General features: G+C 42.9%; 1 pseudogene; it reads left to right on the top strand.

Annotated features, from left to right (window-relative positions):
• Positions 1-20184, top strand: part of LOC137241540 (T-complex protein 1 subunit eta-like) — a 166032-nt pseudogene that overhangs the window by 112419 nt on the left and 33429 nt on the right.

The raw sequence follows: 20184 nt of genomic DNA, 5'->3' as shown, positions 1-20184 counted from the left end.
AGTTTGAGGATGCCATCGGTCATGCTAAACCATCCAAAGCAGTGGGCTCAGAAGGCATAGCCATGCCGATGCTTAAAAGCCTAGGGAAAGTGGGTTTCAAATATTTAGCGCATGTCAACCTGTCTCTTTTCACCTTCGTCATTCCCGAAAAATGGAAAATAGCCAAGGTAGTCCTGCTACTAAAGCCTGGGAAATCAGCTAACATAGGAGAGCCGTATCGCCCGATATCTCTCCTATCGCCAGTAGCCAATACGCTTGAAGCCATTTTACTCCCCTATTTGAAAGCAAATTTGCAGCTAGCCTGTCATCAGCATGGCTTCAGAAAACTCCATAGCACCACCACCGCGCTAAATACCATTAGCACCCAGATAAATTACGGTTTAAATCAAAACCCCCACCATAGAACAATACTCGTTGCACTAAACCTATTAAAATTTGATTGCATTGCGTTTGTGCGTAGAGTTTGTGTGAATATTTTTTTTAACGAGCTTAAAAAAATATAAAAATTGAATTATGAAAATTTTGCGATTGGAGAGGATAAGTCAGGATGTGAACGAAGCAATTATAAAAAAATCGTTCTAGTTTAGCTGAAGTTTTAAGGTTATGGATATGGCGAGAAACCAAAAACCAATTGAATGGCTATGGCGTTAGCGTTATGGTATGGCACCATTAATCGATTACATTCCTTTCCATAAGTATTTAACATCGCACTTTTACATCTTTTAAGTGGAAGTATGACCAACTAACGGTAGGTGAAGTAAGAATGCTGTATGGCTGAGCTCAGGGCAAGGGGATCACTGCTGGCGGACAGTGAACGGCCTATTAATTAGGTTAGCTGCGAATATCAAATAAGCAGCCCTCGACCAAGAGCGGCTGGTGAGGAGGGTTTGGCTTAAAAGGCCTAAAGCACCCTGGGAACCTCCAGTGGCAGGGCGAGTAGATGCCGCCCTGAATTAAGCATCCATAGCCTAGTGCGGTGTTGCTTCGAGGGAATACCTACCCAAGATAGGGAGGCAACTATACGACGTGGGATACACACTCAGGAAGGTAAAGAGGTAAATTATTAGTAAATTTAAGGTGATTGTCACATTAAGACTGAGCCCAGTAAGGTCTTAATTAAGGTATACTGGAATCAACGACTCGGATATGTTTGTTAAGGGCTGGCGAATGTGGCATTCGGAAATCTCAGTACACGGCTTGACACACCGTCGAAATGACTTTCCGGTTAATGTCCCATTCGTCTCCGTCCCGTTAAAACCTGGCAGGCCTTGGGGTACGTTCAAAGTCCGTCATCATTAAGTTGGTGGTGCAGGTTCGGTTGAGATCCTCCCGATTAATACTGATCTGGCTCTGAACGCAGTCTTCATGAGGGACTGCGTCAACCTTCACGTGGCCTCCCTGCCTTCGCATAGACAACCACGGGATCTATATAGGTAACTGCACACTCGGACCAAGATAGCGGCCTCAAGTGGGGACCCAATTAAATAAATGATGAGCAACAACAATACTAAAATAAAAAACCAAACACAGGAGAATGAAATGGCGTTCAATCCATTTGTAGGAAGGAAGCTAGCTCGCTCTCCAGAAGGGCGTGGTCCATCGGCTGGGGGCCTTAACATTTCGTCGCAAGTGGTAACGAAACCCAAAGGAGCGGAGGCCGAAAGCAAGCTAGGAGCGTTGTCGCCGGGTGCTACACCGAAGCTTTGCAAAAAGAACTCCGACAGCAAGGCTCAAACGGGCACACCATTATTAAGTGAGCTAATTAAGCAGGCGTCAGCTGCGTTAAATCAGCAAAACCCCCCTGGAGAAAAAAAGATGACCAAGCTAGGCAAGGCGATTGAGGACTTGATGCAGTTCTTCATAGGGCGTAATAATATACACGCGGAAATCAAGCGCTTGGCCTCCGTAATAAAAGTGCTGTACATCGAGTCGGCCCTAGAGGTAAAGAATTTAGAACATAAATTGCGTGCAAGCGAATGCGCCAAGGATAGAAGTCCATCACCCCCAGGAAAGCGACCGAGGAATAATTCGTACTCGACCAAGGAGAACAACGTGGTAAAACCCACTACTACTCTAAAAGATGTCTTACCAGGGCACGTGGGTGGTCACAAACGACGGCAAGAAACGCAAGAGAAGACGGAGCGGAAAGAGGAAACTGCAGCCCAAAAGACGGGAGAGTGGCAGTTAGCCAAAAAGAAGAGCAAGAAAAAATCTCTTAAGGCTAGGCCGGATGCAATCATCATTTCCAAGGCGGGGGATGCGATGTACGCCGACATATTCGTAAAGTGAGAAGATGCGACGAATTAAAATCCCTGGGTGATGACGTCAAAACGATTAGAAGAACGGCGAAAGGAGAGCTGTTACTAGAGCTGAAAAAATCGCGTGGGGGACAACATTCAGCAGGCAGTTTTAAATGCCCACAACGAGAGGGCAGCAAAATGACTGTCTCATGAGGGTATTGCAGCTCAATTTAAACCATTGCGAGGCAGCCCAAGAGCTATTATCCCAAACAGTCTATGAAGGAGGATATGACATAGTGGTACTCTCTGAACAATACAAAAATCGCCAGGAGCAGGGATGGCTCTCAGATTCAGCAGGGAAAGCCTCAATTTGGGCACCAGGGAAATTTCTCCCACAGGAAATTATGACGCCAACGGTAGCAGGATTCACGTGGGCAAAAATCAAAGGTATATACGTCTTCAGTTGCTATGTCCCTCCGAGCATGACCATCGCCGAGTTCGAAGACATGATATACGGGATCACCATTGAAGCACGAGGTAAACACCCGCTTTTAGTGTGTGGAGACTTCAATGCATGGTCATCTGTGTGGGGAAGTAGACGAACCAACGAAAGAGGGAGAGTTCTCCTCGAAAGTCTTACTTCTTTGAGGCTAGAACTCCTAAATGAACCAGGGATATATACCTTCGATACAGGTACCAGACGATCCATTATAGGACTCACCTTCGCTAGCAGCGAAATAGCAAGACGAGCAAAATGGTCCATAAGCAACGTCTACACACACAGCGACCATAAAGCTATTAGCGTAGAGCTGCTCGAAACTCCACGAACGGTAGCAGCAAGACATCGACAAAGTAGGAAATGGAAACAGCACCTTTTCGACCCACAAATATTTGACATTTTCTGGAAGGACGCCATAGTACGAGAATCGCATGCGGAAGACCAGTCGGTTCAAATCACTAAGTTGCTATGTATGGCATGTGATGCTGCCATGCCCATAAGTCGCGGAAAAGCACAGCGCACTCCGGTATATTGGTGGAATGACGAAATTGCGGAAGAGCGTAGAAAATGCCACAAAGCACGAAGAATAGCGCAGAGGGCACGCTCATCACCACGATATGTAGAGCTACACAGCACCTATGTCGCACAAAGAAAGGCACTTAAAAATGCCATAAAAAAGAGCAAGAAGTTATGCTTTAGGGAACTGCTGGATAATGTCGACCTAGATCCTTGGGGATCAGCCTACAGAACTGTGATGGCCAAAGTTAAAGGACCGATATCACAGCAACCTACGTGCCCGACACTGATGAATATTATTGTTGAAACACTTTTCCCGGCGCAAGATCGCTGGACTTATCCAAGCGAGGATCTAGAAAGTACGGAAATTCCGCAAATTACAGAGCAAGAGGTGCTGGACGCTGCAAAAAGAGTTGCTGATAACAAATCCCCAGGACCCGACGAAGTACCAAACATAGCCCTTAAAGCCGCGATTACAACTAGGGCTACATTATTTACTGATCTTTTTAATGCCTGTATGCAAGAAGGCGTGTTCCCTCGCCCGTGGAAACGACAAAGACTTGTCCTATTGCTGAAACGTGGTAAACAGCCGGACCAACCATCCTCATATAGGCCACTTTGTATGCTGGATTCCCTAGGGAAGATTTTCGAGCGTATAATTAGTGAGCGCCTACAGCTGACTCTAGAAAGACCAGGTGGCTTATCGAATAGTCAATATGGATTTCGCAAATCAAGATCCACCGTAGATGCAATACAAACAGTCGTCAATATAGCTAGAGAAGCTATCTCTGGAGGCCAAAATAAAAGGAAGTTCTGTGCACTGATTATGTTGGACATCAATAATGCTTTTAACACTGCGAACTGGATGCAGATAATGGCAGCGCTGCAAAGCTTCGGCACTCCAGCTTACTTACGCAGAATTATATGTAGCTATCTTAAAGACAGAGTACTTCTTTTTGACACGGATCAAGGAGCAAAAGGGTACAAAATCACAGGAGGCGTCCCACAGGGATCTGTTCTCGGTCCAACGCTTTGGAATGTAATGTATGACGGGGTGCTAAAGATTGATCTACCAGAAAACACGCAAATTGTGGGCTATGCTGATGATATTGCAGTGGTAGTAGTGGCCAAGAAACTGGACTTGCTTCAAGCATTATGTAATGACGCCGTATCAAGAATAAAGGAATGGCTGACCAATACAGGACTGGAGTTAGCTAGCCAAAAGACGGAAGTGGTATTAGTAAGCTCCAAACGGTCGGCGAACGAGTTAGTCTTAACTGTCGGGGATCATCAAATCACCTCAAAGGATTCCTTAAAATACTTAGGAGTGCACTTTGACTCTAAGTTAACATTCAAAGAGAACTTCAGAGCGGTGGGGGAGAAAATTACCAAAGTTAATGGATCACTTATGCGAACAATGCCTAACATTGGTGGTCCGAGCGAAGCTATACGTCAGCTATTGTCCACAGTAACCAGCTCAATAATACTATACGCAGCACCAGTGTGGTATGGATCTAAACAGACCCATCAAAAATATATATTAGCAGCGTACCGACTTACTTCTTTAAGAATAGCAAGTGCTTATCGGACGGTGTCCGACGACGCGATCCTGGTTCTAACCCGGAACATCCCAGTGGACTTACTGGCAAGCGAAATGCCGATCTGTATAACACTAATATCGAGCGACCATCTGAAGAAGACAAGAAAAGAGCAAGGACACAAACAATAGCTAAGTGGCAAGAACGGTGGGAGGCCTCGAGTAAAGGGCGTTGGACTTTCACACTAGTTTGGAACGTAGCTCAATGGAATGAGCGGAAGCACGGCGAAATGAACTACCATCTCACGCAGATAATGAGTGGACATGGCGGTTTCAAAGAGTATTTATGGAAGCGTAGGATAGAGGAAGATCCTCATTGCCCAATGTGTACCACAGAGTTAGAAAACGCAGAACACGTCATGTTCTACTGCCCCCGTTTCCACGAAGAAAGACACCTTGCATGGAGTCTTTGGGGAGGAACCTACCACGAGACATTTAGTTTCACATATGTGCAGCAGGAAAGAATGCTGGACTGCAGTGAGCAAAATGGCATTTATAGTAATGACACGCCTGATGGATGCTGAGAGGGAGCGCAGAGAAATGCGCATGCGAAGCAGTGGCGATTAAATGGACACTCAGAGCAAATAGCGGGAACCTGGACGCAGGGACAACAGTAGGCTCTTAAAAAATGAGAAATATGGAACGCTACCCTGAAGTAATGCGAAAGTGGTGCCGGGGTGGGCGACGGTTCCAGAACGGGGCTGTTTTTTAGCCTACGGACACACGGTTGCTGCGACGGCAGCAATTATGGTGCATTAGGCATTTTTCAGCCTCCCCGCAAAACAAAAAAAAAAAAAAAAAAAAAACAAAGACCTATCAAAGCTTTTGATACGGTCAACCACGGCACGTTACTGCAAGACCTGGAAGGGTCTACCCTTCCCCCATATCTTAAAAGGTGGACCGCCAATTATCTGGGTGGTCGGCAGTCATCGGTGCAATTTAGAAACGAAACATCAAAACCAAGAACAATTAACAAGGGGTGCCACAGGGTGGTGACCTATCCCCACTTTTGTTTAACTTCTATATATTAAAGCTACCCTCGCTACCAGAAGGAGTTATATCGTTTTCTACGCCGATGACTGCACAATAATGGCCACAGGCCACAGATCGATGAGCTTTGTAACAGAATAAACGGCTACCTCCCTGATCTCTCCAGTTTTTTCGCCTCGCGAAGCCTGGCATTATCACCGACTAAATCCTCCGCGACTTTATTCACAACATGGACGTCCCAAATGTCGACCATTTTGAACATCCACGTCGATGGCACTACGCTGCCGACTGTCTCACATCCAAAAATCTTGGGTATGACGTTAGATAAGGATCCACATTTTGGTGAGCATGCAGCCGCAATTGTACCGAAAATCTAGAGCCGTAAAAAAATCCTCAAATCTCTTGCTGGCAGTACTTGGGGAAAAGACGAAGAAACGTTCATTACCACTTACAAAGCAATTGGCCAGCCGATTGCATGCTACGCGTCCCCTATATGGTCGCCAAGCCTAAAAACTACACACTGGAAGAAGCTACAGGCCTGCCAAAATACTGCTCTCAGAACCGCCACGAGCTGTCTTCTTATGTCCCCAGAACACCATCTACATAATGAGGCGAGAATACTCCCCATCAGGGAGAGAAATGAGATGCTAACCAAACAGTCCCTGTTGAATACCCAGAAACCTGGGCATGCCAAAAGACATTTGATTGATGAGCCAACACCGCCTAGGGTCTTATGGTGTCATCTCTATAATCATTATGAGGAAATACGGCACCTGAGAACTCAGCCGTATGAAGCAAAAAAACACAAGCAGGCCCTCAGTGAACTCCACAAACAGACGTCGGACCTTTATGCCGGGAATTGCCCGGTGAATCCAGTACTCAAAGAACAGTACCCAAAACTTGCGAAAGAAGAACGCACACTCCCCAGGGAAACGCGAGTCACTCTAGCTCAACTTCGATCTGGATATTGTTGCAGGTTAAACTCTTACCTATTCAGAATCAGCCCCGACATACAAAATGCATGCCCTGCTTGCAATATGTCCCCAATGACACCAACCATCTCTTTAATTGTAATGTGGAACCAACGCTTCTAACACCCCTCACATTATGGTCCACCCCTGTTGAAACAGCAAGTTTCCTTGGACAGCCGTTAGAGGATATTGATGACAATTTGTGATACCTAACCTAAAATGCTTATAAGCGGGAAATACTGAATTCAAAACTTCCAAACATAAAAACACTTCCAAGCTTTCAATTTGGTTTGCACTATGATTCAAGCTTTATAGAATACCAGCATTCCTACCTCAGGTGGAAGTTTTCCCTGACGAAATTTCAGCTTTTATCATATACACATATGGACAAAAGTGTTCATCATTTAACGTATGTGCTCTATAATAATATGCCAAGCCCATAAATTTTTATTGAAATATTTGTTCAAATCTTATTAGTTGTTACAATGTATTAGCGATTAAAGTAAAATTGATACCAAACTATGTGGACAAAAGTGTTCGTCACCTTGAATTAATTAATAAAAATAATGAAATATAATAGTTTATAATATTTGGTTTGTCTTCCTTTGAACTGTACAACTTCTTGAAGCCCATTAGGCATTGCCGTATTGAGTCCAGCAATTGTCTTGTAGAATCAAGACCGATTTTTCCCCATTCTTCCTTTATAAATTCCTTTACTAATGTTTTTGTATGTTATACATATGGCGTTCTCAGATCTTTCTGTCAAGATGATCCCATAGATATTCTATTGTCCGGTGATTGTGGGGTGTTTTTGATGTGTGGGTGGTGTTATATAAAATCCACAAACGAACAATTTGCAGTATGCTTGGGGTCGTTGTCGTCCTGAAGGATTCTATACCAGCTTTCGCGCGCTCTTTGCCAAATTTTCTTTTAGTATATTCAAGTAGGCATACTTATTTATCCCTTGTATTTTCTATATATACGAGTTATCCGATGCAGGAAAGTTGAGTTTTGGGACAAGGTGATATTTTGAAAGCAAGTTCTGTGTTTACCGATCAGGGGCCCTATTCGCTAACTGTGAGTTTTAAAGTGTACACTCAAAATCGTGCAAATTCTAATACTCCGATTCTGTAGTAGTGCATATGAGTTTTGACTGTAAAATGGCTGTACACTGTCAAAAAAACTCACAGCTTTATGGTTGGTGCGTTTTGTTATTTATGTTAAAATTTGAATACCAAATTTAAAAATTCTTAAAAAAACGACAATAAAAGTAAATAAAAATGGAAAATAAAGCAAAAAGGCTTCAAATGAACAGAAGGAATATTTAATTTGCTTCATGGAGAACAACGTGGAGTTTGCAAATGATAGGTAAGTGTATTAAATAAAATATGCTTGTGCTCTAAGTGCAAGATGCCCCTTACGCGTTTGGGAGGCGGAGCTGTATCAAGCCCATTTCTAGGATGTCGGGGTGCGTGGACATTTAGCTGAAATTGATTGTTCATTTTTATAAAAGTCTGGTGATGTATAACAGGATACGTTTTTACCTGGGTATCTATAATTCTAGGGCGGTAATGGAAATTATGAATCCATAAAAGGATATTTGTAGATCCACAATATTTCGAAATATGTGTACGTGTACAAGGAAATCATGAACAATACAACAACCATATGACAACTTGTTCCATTTTTGTATAAATATTTCTTTACAGAAATAATAGTTTTAATTTTCATTTTGGGAGTATTAATTCCGAGAGTAAATCCCGTCTTTTTTAATTCTCCCGAAATTTTCTGATGTATTTTAGCAGTCGACCACTGCTGTAAATATTTAACTTCATTTCACTCTTCAACATTGGAAATTTCTGCCTTTCTGATGGCGTAATCTGATGGTGTTATCCCGTGGCAATTTTGATGTAGAATATTAGAAGAAAGATACGAAGAAAATGTGGACATATCTGTTTATACCATAGCACTCTTCATTTCAATGGTAAAGTAGTCTTGCAGCGATTAAGACACCTCCCGAACGTTTTGCTATCGATGTTGATGGTCCTTTGTCTGCTAAATATGTGTATGATACATTCATATACTTGTAACAGGATTCGTCTCGGGTAGGGGAGGTTAACATTTTTTTGGGAAGCCATTCGTACGGGTAGGTAAGGTTGACAATTTATTTGGGAAGCCATGAAGCTACCCGAGACGAATCCTTTTACAAGTATGAATGTATCATGTATTGAGTTGGGGAAGCTATGAAGTTATAAAGTTTTGTATTGCGCTTATCAACCCCTTGAATTCCTGATAGACTAGAAGATATCATTTCGTACTGGTTAAAATTAGATGCCTGACCTGAAAAGTAGTCCAAGTGCTCCAAGGATACAAATTTTGACCTCCTTCTAGTTTGCAGGATAATAGTCAAATTGAGTAAGTTAATGATCTTGCGTTAATAAATTAGCACATTTACAGTGAAGATAGTAATAAGTAGTGATAAAATTTTAATTTGCAGGATAATAGTCAAATTGAGTAAGTTAATGATCTTGCGTTAATAAATTAGCACATTTACAGTGAAGATAGTAATAAGTAGTGATAAAATTTTAAATATTTCTTCCAATAAAGTATTTAAAGATCCGTTTAGATCGCTGAGTTCTGTAAATTGTATTTAAAAATTGTCTAGGTTTGAGTCAGTTGATGGGGTCTCAAAAATGGGCTGATCTTGCTGAGTGCCTCAATAGTTTGGGCGGTGCAGTGAAGAATCCAGCTAAATGGCGCAAATATTGGCAGGACCAAAAGTGAGTATGCAATTATTTCTGATACATTCATAGATTTTATTACTTAATCTTAAACTCTCGTGCCAGGAGCCATATAAAGGAAAGGGAAGTGCTGCGAAGGGCATCACTGCAAAAAACAGGGCAGAACGGGCTCGGGCGTCCCAAGGAGGCATCCGAGTTTGATAGAAGGGTCCTTCAGTTGATGGCACCAGTCGTTGTATCGGGAAACGAAAACATTCAAAAAATGTTAAATTTTACGGTAATATTAGCATTTAAATACTAACATACTAAAAGCATAAGTATATGTCCTTGGGTTAAGTTCAGTACCCTCTATCAGCAAAAACTAAATTTTTCTGAAGCGCAACACACAGTTTTGACATTCTATATTGAAAAGTGCTTTATTATAAGCATGGTGAAGTACACCATTGAGTGATACAAATTACCATCACGTGTTTAATCTAGTTTTTCTAAGCTCAGTTGAATTTACTAGTTTTAAAACCAGATACAGCATTTCGCTATTCCTATGAAAAATGTTTGCTTTTGAGGAGCAAAGAAAATATTATATCTGTGTCGAATTTTTCACACCATTACATCCCAACGTTATCCGATTAAAGCTATAAACCCCTGTATACGTATATATTGATACCATTTGAGCTAAGTTTAAGAAAAAAAAAATGTAAGGCGCGATAACCTCCGAAGAGATCTAAGGCCGAGCTTCTCTTCCAATTTGCGTCGTGCTCCTCTTGATTTTCCCTACAAATTGGCCGGACGGGACCTACTTGTTTCATGCCGACTCCGAACGGCATCTGCAAGGCAGATGAGTTTTCACTGAGAGCTTTTCATGGCTGAAATACACTCGGAGCGCTTGCCAAACACTGCCGAGGGGCGACACCGCTTACAATACTTTTCTTCTAATTGGAAAACCTTATTTCTAAAATTTTGATGTTGCTTTTGCCCGGGGTGCGAACCCAGGCGGAGCACGCTACCATCACACCAAGGTGGCCGCTAGTTTATGAGCTGGCATTAATGTCATACATATAAGAAAGGTGAGTCAAAGGTAATTTTACAACTAAAAACTCATTTTGGTTAAATTGCTGATAGAGGATATTGAATAAAACCGACGATGTCTGCCTAAGCAATTGATAACCTAAGTACATTGCAAAGTGTAAAAATAAAATACTGTGAGATCTATAAAACTTTCTTAAAATTATAAGGTATACTGTTAAAAATCGGCAGTACACCTTTGCAATTGCCAACTATCTAAGATTTAGGTTGTTTTTAAACGGTTTTATTTAGCTTGAGTTGACAGGCAGGCCGCATGCACGGCCGCACGGCCGTTGTGAACGAATCTTGTAATTGAAATTTAAGTAACTTCCCGATAAGCTACTAGCTTGAAACTTGGAATATAGTTCAGAACCCGATGACAATGCAATATTAAGAAAAAAATTGCCGCTAGGTCGCGCAAGGATCGAGATATTCGCAAAATTCGCATTTGTGGTCCGATTTGGTTCATATTTGGAACACATAATACATGCAAGAATAGAAATCGACCTGTGAAATCGCTGCTAGGTGGCGCATGGATCGAGATATTCGCAAAATTCGTATTTGTGGTCCGATTTGGCTCATATTTGGAACACATAATATATGCAAGAATTAAAAGCGACTTATGAAAAAAAATCGCCGCTAGGTAGCGCAAGGATCGAGATATTCACAACAATCGTATTTGTGGTCCGATTTGGCTCATGCTTGGACCACATAATACATACAAGAATAGAAAGCGACCTATCAAAAAAAATCGCTGCTAGGTGGCGCAAGGATCGAGATATTCACAAAAATCGTATTTGTGGTCCGATTTGATTTGGTCCATATTTGGAACACATAATACATACATGAATAGAAAGCGACCTATGATGCCCGATTTGGCTCATATTTGGAACAAATATTGCATACAGTCCAGTAGAAGTGACATCAAAATATTTTGGAGTTGGAGGAGGGACAAGCATACGTGGCGCAGAGTCGAGTAAAGTCTTTGGAAGGATTATGTATTGAGGACTTAGGTTGTAACAAATTGTCCGGAAAGAGTCCTTGTAATAATGAGTCACTAAATGAACTAAATAGAATGAGAAATAATAGGCAATTAAATAAAGACTAAAAACTTGAAAATAAATTAATTAAAAAAAAATGTTTAAGTTAAACGGTTTTATTGAAAACAATACTTACATGAAATAATAATAATACGAAAAGCTAGAAAATAATTAGGTAGATCCTAGGTACTAGTCATCACACTCCTTATCAATCTAGGGCGTTTATCAGACAATTAAATAAAAGCGTTGGACGCGTCATATTTCTATTGATAGTCATAAGTAAAATCAACTGAACCTTAATCAGGTTATGCTACGCCTCACATTTTTAGAAATTTCACGCGCCCAACGCTTTTATTTAATTGTCTGATCAACGCCCTAGATTGATAAGGAGTGTGATGACTAGTACCTAGGACCTACCTAATTATTTTCTAGCTTTTCGTATTATTATTATTTCATGTAAGTATTGTTTTCAATAAAACCGTTTAACTAAATTTTTTTTTTAATTATTTTATTACTTGTGATCACAGATATATGGCAGTATGTATTTTGTTAACGCCTGCTTGCAACTTTGCAGAATGACGAAAGTGTAATAGACTATCAGGAAGATGCGGAAGATGTTGAATGTGTGGTGCAAACACCACAAACGACCCCACCCTCTCCTCCGCGGACATCAAATTCGACAAAAAAAAAAAAAAACAAAAAAAAAAAAAACCAAGGATATCTTCTTTCGAAGAGAAGATGCTCGAATTTGAAGAAAAAAAAATTCAACTCATGGAAGAAAATAATAAAATTTTAAGAGAAAAAAATGAACTTAAAAGGGAAAAATTTCGCGCAGATAAGGAGTGGAGGAAAATGAAGCACGAAGTGGAATTGAGAAAATTGGCCATTAGGGAGGCCCAGCTCTAGAATTTAATAAAAAAAAACATCATTATAGGGACAACATGTTTAATGCGGGTTACCTAAAACAAATTTTCTTGGATAACTTAAATAGTTACCTTGTTCGATAGAGGATGAAAGATTTGGAGTTTCCCTATATTTTGAACACCCCTAATAATAAGAGGATGACTTTTAAATCAGACACTGAGCAATGTGCAAGGGTTTACCGAAACTTGGTGCTGAAACAACAAAAGCACACAATGCAGGCTGCGCATGGCTCATCATAATATAACCTGGTTACAACAACAAGAATGAAGATGATACACATGCTTTTTGTCTTATTATTCTATGCTCTTTCTATATAGGTATTGTTGGTATTAATTTTTGTTTACATATACGGTACCTTAAAATTGTTTATACTTACGGTGTTCACATTTGTTTATATTTTTACTAGATTTACCTGGCGTACGTTGTAACGCCCGAGATCGATTGAATGTTGCGTTATGTTTTCTGTTTTGTTTGTTGACAATTTAGTTTATTGTTCTCTAAATTGAATTGAATTTTGAACACATATTTTGTGAAATTTTCGCTTAAAACATTTTATTATTGTATCTTATTGTAATGCAAGTGGCTACACAGTATTTTTGATTTTTTTGTTCGGTGCAAAGATAAACAAATTTTTTGGCGTTCCAACTTGAGAATTTTCGCTATTGTAAGCGAAAGCAGCGTATTCCATCTCTTGCACCCTACAAGAACACTGACTATCATATGACTATCATCTGATTGTCAGCAATGTCAACCTAACGATCAGCGCCTCATACAAACTTTCTATCACAAACTTAAGGGGACTTGCGCAAATGTGATGTAAACAACTGTGTACGTGTGAGTTTTTGTCTCCTTCTTATACACCAACATGGCCTACTGATTAAGTATATAGCCGTACTGCTTACTCTCATTCCTTTTCCTGGATCAGTGCTGACACTCTAACTATCAAAAAGTGTCATAAATGATAGTTTACTGTAGATATCAGGTTTGACAGTTATACTATCATAAATGACCATTTTTATATTCCGCCAAAAATGAAACAATGCTTTTTGCTTTTTATTTACTTTATTTCATTACGTTTTTAATCCCTCACTAGGGTAGGCACCTTGTCGTTGGTGTGAGGGCTTAGCCGAACTCCATAGCGCCCGACTATGAGGCGGAGCTGTTTAGGACTGACATCTACGCCGTTTCGCCTCATAGGAGGGCGGCGGGATGTCGGTGACCAAGAACTGCCAACCCCCTAATCCAGGGTGTTATGCGGACTGTGCCTATTGGACGATTTGCAGCCAGGGGATAAATTCGGCTGTATTCGAACGGAGCCTTCCCGATACCGGGCCATCTCGGGAAGTATTTATGGCCTTACCGCAGTAAGGGGCGCTGCTGTGGCGGACGGTTCTTTCCCCGTATATAATACTGGACCGCTGAGCCCGCCTTGTCGGGCAGGTGGTCGTACGACCAAGATGAACAACTCATTACCTGAATGTAGTAAGGAGGATGTAAAGAGGAGGACTGAGTCGCAATCCAAGGACGACAAATACGAATTAAGCGATGCGTCGGACTCGGGGAGCGAGAGTAGTGCTGATTCAATGAACTCCGTGTTGGAGAAGCACACAAATGAAAACGGAGTAGAAGAGTGGAGAAGGGTACGGAGCAGAGGAAGTAAAAGAGCTCTCTCGCAGTACCGTGCAGCACTAAGAATTGTACAACGCTTGGGAGCAGTGGTCGACCCAACAGAAGTGGAGATCGAGCGCTTGGAATGGGCCCGTCAAGCGGTAGAAGTAGGTCGAAGGCAGTTCAAAAGGTTTGCTGCGAGAAACCCTCGGTTCTGCAACCGGTACGAGGAGGAAGAAGCGTCGAATGGCAGAATGAAGAGGCAACGTTCGGCAGAAGGCGACAAGCCTGCTTTCAAGAGGCAGAAAGGACCCAGTCCTAGAGCCGCGAGGCAGGGCAGTCGCATAGACAAGACAAGTAGGCCCAAAGCTGTAAGACAGATGGGTTCCAATAGCGAGGTAGCAACTACCTCGAAAGCTGCCAGTCAGAGGGAAGTTCCAACTACGGAAGTAGGAGATAAGCCAAAGGGAGACAACGCTAAGACTCCGGCTTTCTCGGAGGCGCTAAAGGGAGTTAACGCGAAGACTCCGGTGTTCTCGGAGGTTCTAAAGGGAGATAACACTAAGACTCCTGCTTTTCCCGAGAAGATGAGTGATGTGGCAAAGCAGTCACTGACTGTGGCGCTGGTTGATCGTAGCAGTCCGTTCGGACAAATGACTACTGAAAGGTGGAGATCTGTGGAAAGGGAGCTTATTAGCTTAATGCTTAAGATGATGCGGGAACAACCAAGTAAGCCCCTTCCAACCTTTGATTCGGGGAGATGGTATAATGGTGTGAAGATGATAGCGTGCGACAACATCGCGAGCTTGCGGTGGCTGGAGGAAGTCGTTCCAAACCTCCAAAGGCAAGGCACGAACGCGCGGTTTGAGGTGGTGGATAAAGCGCAAATCCCCACGGTACCAAAAGTTAAGGTATGGATACCATGCGTGATGAAGTCGGAGGATACACTGCGACTTCTGCAGAATCAGAATCCGAACATACCGACACAGGATTGGAAGGTACTTACTGTATCTCGGCCTACCGAGGATGGTCAGTTCTACATCTTCCAAATAAACAAGCAGGCGGAGGATATTTTGTACACGCAGCTTGGCAAAATGTCCTTTGGCACTGGCAAAATTTACATGCGACTCAGGAAAAGAAGTCCCGAGGATAAAAATCCTAACACGCTGGAAGTGGGCGAAGTCGAAAAGGACCTCAGAAGCCTAAGGGAAAAAAGACAGGTGGAGGTCCCCGACGTCACCACGAACGTGCTAGAAGAGGACCAACCGCTAAATGGTGCTGTGACTCGCACAGAGGAACACACGGCACAACATTCACGAGGGGCTGAAGGGGGCCTCGAATACTCTAAACCAAAAGGGCAAGAGGAGGACGACGACGTCAAGACGAAGGTGCTGGAGGGGGACAAACAGCCCAATGGTGCTGCGAGTCCTACAGATAAACCTCCAACACAGTAAAGTGGCGTCGAGCGAACTCCTCCTAACCCTTGAGGAGGGTTCGTTTGACGTGGCGCTGATCCAGGAGCCGTGGCTCTCATCGGGAGGAAAGGTTTCTGGACTTAGCGCGCGCGGGTTTGGCGTTTACTATGCACAAACGGAAGGACGGGTGCGAGCTGTAGTAATGGTAAGGAAACAGCTGCATTCATATATGCTGCCTAATTACACCACCGAGGATCTCGTAGCGGTGGCCGTTGAGCAAAAGAATAAGCAGGCATTTATCCTGGCGTCCTGCTACATGGCCCATGCTGCGGAGGTTCCACCGATGGAGTGCAAAAGGCTAGTACAGGAGGAAGGGCGCAAAGGGCGGTTGGTCATAGGCGCAGATGCAAATGCGCACCACAATGCGTGGGGAGGAGCAGATACGAACGAGAGAGGCGAATCTCTATTTTGTTACATCCTGCAAACCAATTTGCAGATAGCCAACAGGGGAAATGTTCCTACATACATTGGTCCAACATCCAGCAATGTTCTGGATATTACATTGAGCTCCGAGCGTGATATATCAAGGTATGATTGGATGGTTCTCGATAGACCATCCTTCTCCGACCATGCGTATATAAGCTTCAGCATCCCACTAAAGAGGGTAGAGAAGGGAGGAACCTTTAGAAACCCTAGGGCAACGAATTGGACTAAATTCCAGAAACATGTAGAAACGAAACTGGGACAACCCAAAGAGGTTGCTAATGTAGAGGAACTGGAGGAGTCGAATGAATTCCTAACAAGGACGCTTATGACTGCGTATAACAAAGCTTGCCCTCTAAGAAGATTCAGAGGAAAAGCAAAGCCGCCATGGTGGAGCAATGAGCTGAGTCTTCTAAGAAGGCAGGTAAAAGAAATGTTTAAACTCGCAAAGACAGCGGAAAGCGAAGCGTGTCGGGACGAGTACAGGGATCTACTGAGGATCTACAAGCGTGAAATTACCAGGGCGAAGAGAAACTCATGGAAAAGTTTCTGTACGGACATAGAGTGCTCCAGTGAAACAGCACGGCTGAAAAAAGTCCTAGCAAAGGGAAACATAGTCCAGGGACTAATAAAGAAAGAGAACGGGGAATGGTCACGTGATAGTGAGGAATCCCTTGAGGTGCTTCTCGATACACATTTCCCATCGGGAGACGGTTTAGAAGAACCAGCAGACATCACTCACACTTCGATCACGGAGCTAGTGGTGCCGGGCTTGGTGACCGATACCAAGATCGAGTGGGCAGTGAAGACGTTTTCTAAGTTTAAATCGCCGGGCCCAGATGGTATATTCCCGGCCATGCTACAATTCTCAAGCAGGGCGGTCGTGGAATGGCTTAAAATAATATTCGATGGGTGCATAAGACTGAATCATGTTCCGCACTCTTGGAGAACTGCTCGTGTAGCTTTTCTACCAAAGGCGGGGAAGATCGGTCACGTGTATCCCAAAGACTATAGACCCATTAGCTTAACATCATTTCTGCTCAAAACCTTTGAGAGGCTGATAGATGTGTACATAAAGTCCAACGTGGATGGAAAGCTGCTCTCCACAACACAGCATGCGTACACCAAAGGTAAGTCGGTAGACACCGCATTGCATAGGGTGGTAATAAGCATAGAGAAATCCCTGGAATATAAGGAGTATGCTCTAGGAGTATTCTTGGACATTGCCGGGGCTTTCAATAATGTTGCAAAATGGGCGATTATGGATGGTCTTAATTACATTAAAGTACATCCTGCCTTAATCAGATGGATCGGCTGCATGTTAAATTGCAGAAAGATTACATCACAATGGGGATTGTACGAGGCCACGAAATCAGTGGACAGGGGCACGCCGCAGGGAGGGGTGCTATCACCTCTGCTGTGGACACTGGTCATCAACCAACTGCTCAGGCAATTCGATGAGGGACCCGTAAAACTTACGGCTTACGCAGATGACGTTGCAATTGTCATAAGTGGAAAATGCCTTCCAACGATTAGTTCTTTGATGGATCGGGAGCTTCGGGATATTCATACCTGGGCATCTAATGTCGGGATGAAAGTCAATGCGGAGAAGACGGATATGGTCTTGTTTACAAAGAGGTACAAGGTCCCAAATTGGACCAGGCCTAAGTTAGGAGCGGTGACCTTACAGGAGAAACCTTGCACAAAATATCTAGGAATCATCCTAGACAGTAAGCTGTCATGGAAGCTCAACGTGGAGGAGAGGGTGAAGAAGGCCTCAACGGCACTCTATGCATGTAAAAGAATGCTGGGGTGTACGTGGGGCCTATCGCCCTCTCTTTCTCATTGGGTTTTTACAGCGATTGTAAGCCCTATTCTATACTATGGAGTTCTTGTTTGGTGGAAAGCCACACAAAAAACAACATACCTCAAAAAATTAGAGGGGGTATGCAGACTATCGATGCTTTGCATTACGGGAGCCCTGAAAACAACCCCGACGGCTGCACTGTATGCCATTCTGCACATTCCACCTGTAGACCTGGTAGCAAAGAACAAAGCATTAACGACCGCAACCAGGCTCGGTGCTTCGGGGCAGCTTGAGCGCCGACCATATGGCCATAGTAGTATAGCGTCCTCAGTCACAAGACGAACAGACTACATGATTCCCTACCTGCACTTTGAGGGAGATCTTAAGGCCACAATAGAGGTGGACGGTTGGCGCAAGGGTGCGCAAATGGCGGACGAGGCGATACATGTGTACACCGATGGTTCCAAAATAGTGGAAGGAGTAGGGTCTGCGGTATACTGCGCTGATCCGGAATTAAGCAGATCCTACAGGCTGCCGGATTACTGTAGCGTTTTCCAAGCGGAAATATTAGCCGTAACCAAAGCAGTAGAAACCCTGGAAGAGAATAGCTTAAGCTGCAACCGTGTTAACTTTTATATTGACAGTCAAGCAGCAATTAAGGCAATAATCTCGCATAGCACAGCATCTAAATGCGTGTTAGAGTGTAAGCAGTCTCTGGAGAGAATCGGGACAGGGAGAAGCATACATCTATATTGGGTCCCAGGGCATATGGGAATACATGGGAATGAAAAAGCGGACGAATTAGCTAAAAAGGGCGCATCCCTTGAAGCTTGCTCCGTAGACGTCCCAATTAGATTGGGCGAGATTAAGCGAAGGCGAGAGGTGCACATGATCGACCAAGCAGAAAAGGCGTGGGTTCAAGCGCGGGGCTGTAAAGTGTCGAAGATTATGTGTAGGTCTTACAACCTTAGACTAACACAGTTGCTTCTATCATTAAAAAGAGAGGACTGAAGACTCATGACGGGTATTCTGACTGGACACTGCCTTCTGGCGTCACATGCCTTTAAATTAGACTTGGTCAGTGATAGCGGGTGTAGGAAGTGCGGGTTGGAGGAGGAAACGATCGAGCACGTTCTGTGCTCGTGCCCTGCACTTGCCAGGCTAAGACTCCAGCTATTAGGAGTGATACAGCTGTCAGATCTAGAAGCAGCAAGTGGCTTAAGTCCTAGGAAGCTTCTAGTATTTGCCAAGAGGACGGAGTTATTTTATAACATAGGTCCTGGTTTTTGATAGGGTTTTTCAGTTTGGTCGTTAAAACAAACTTCTGGTAACACTACGGACTCAATCAGTCTATGTGAGGTCCTCATGGACCGGCCAGTTCAACCTACCTACCTACCTACGTTTTTAATTTTGTACGTTATAAAAGCATACGTATTTCTTATTTGTTTAAAATAAATAGTTTTATAAGAATTCGAGTTCAAAATGTTCAATTTAAATTCAGAAAATAACAAAACAACAGAAGAGCGCTTTCCTCATGCGGAAACACATTTAAAAATGAATCAACACTAACCACTATTATTTTTCGCGTATCAATTTTTTGAGTGCGCCCCATACATTCCGCCAGCTTTTGGTATTTTTTAATATTATTTTCGATTTTTTTTTTCTTTTAGCATGGAGCTTTGAAATGCTCTCTTTTTCATTTTTTAAACTTATTTTTTATATGGTTTTCGTCGGTTGAAAATGGCGGAATTTAAAAAATAACAAAACAACCGTGATAATCATTTGAATGTCATATGACCGTCAGTAGTGACGACATGATTAAATCGGATAATCTGTTCTCGCATACATAAAATTCCGTTGAGAATTATGTATCTGTCTCACATGCATTATGGTATCTGCTGTATGTTCTTTTGTTCTGTACCAGGTGTCCGAAGCCTTCCCAGTTTCAGTCCTTTTTCATGATTATAGGCTGTCGTTGGGAACATGCGGACATGCGTGAGCGAACAAAGGAACATACATAAATTTGAGTATCAATGTTTACGTCATCACAGGATCAGCATTGTCAATTACAAGTGTGAGTGTAGTAGTAAAACTATCAGCGTTTCTTGTAGGGCACAACACGACGTGAAAGTCGTGTCGTTCGTCTCGATGCTGGATTTGGATCTGTCGATCTACCCAGCAAAAATCTAGTGACCAAAGATGGCGACCAACAACAAAATATCCCACATTGTTCCACAATTATTAGTATGGCAGAATGAGATGGCCTAATTGAAATGCCCGATACATATATG

Source organism: Eurosta solidaginis, chromosome 2, assembly GCF_040869045.1.
Source record: "Eurosta solidaginis isolate ZX-2024a chromosome 2, ASM4086904v1, whole genome shotgun sequence".
Classification (NCBI taxonomy): Eukaryota; Metazoa; Arthropoda; class Insecta; order Diptera; family Tephritidae; genus Eurosta; species Eurosta solidaginis.
This window is presented reverse-complemented; position numbering and strand designations above follow the sequence as displayed.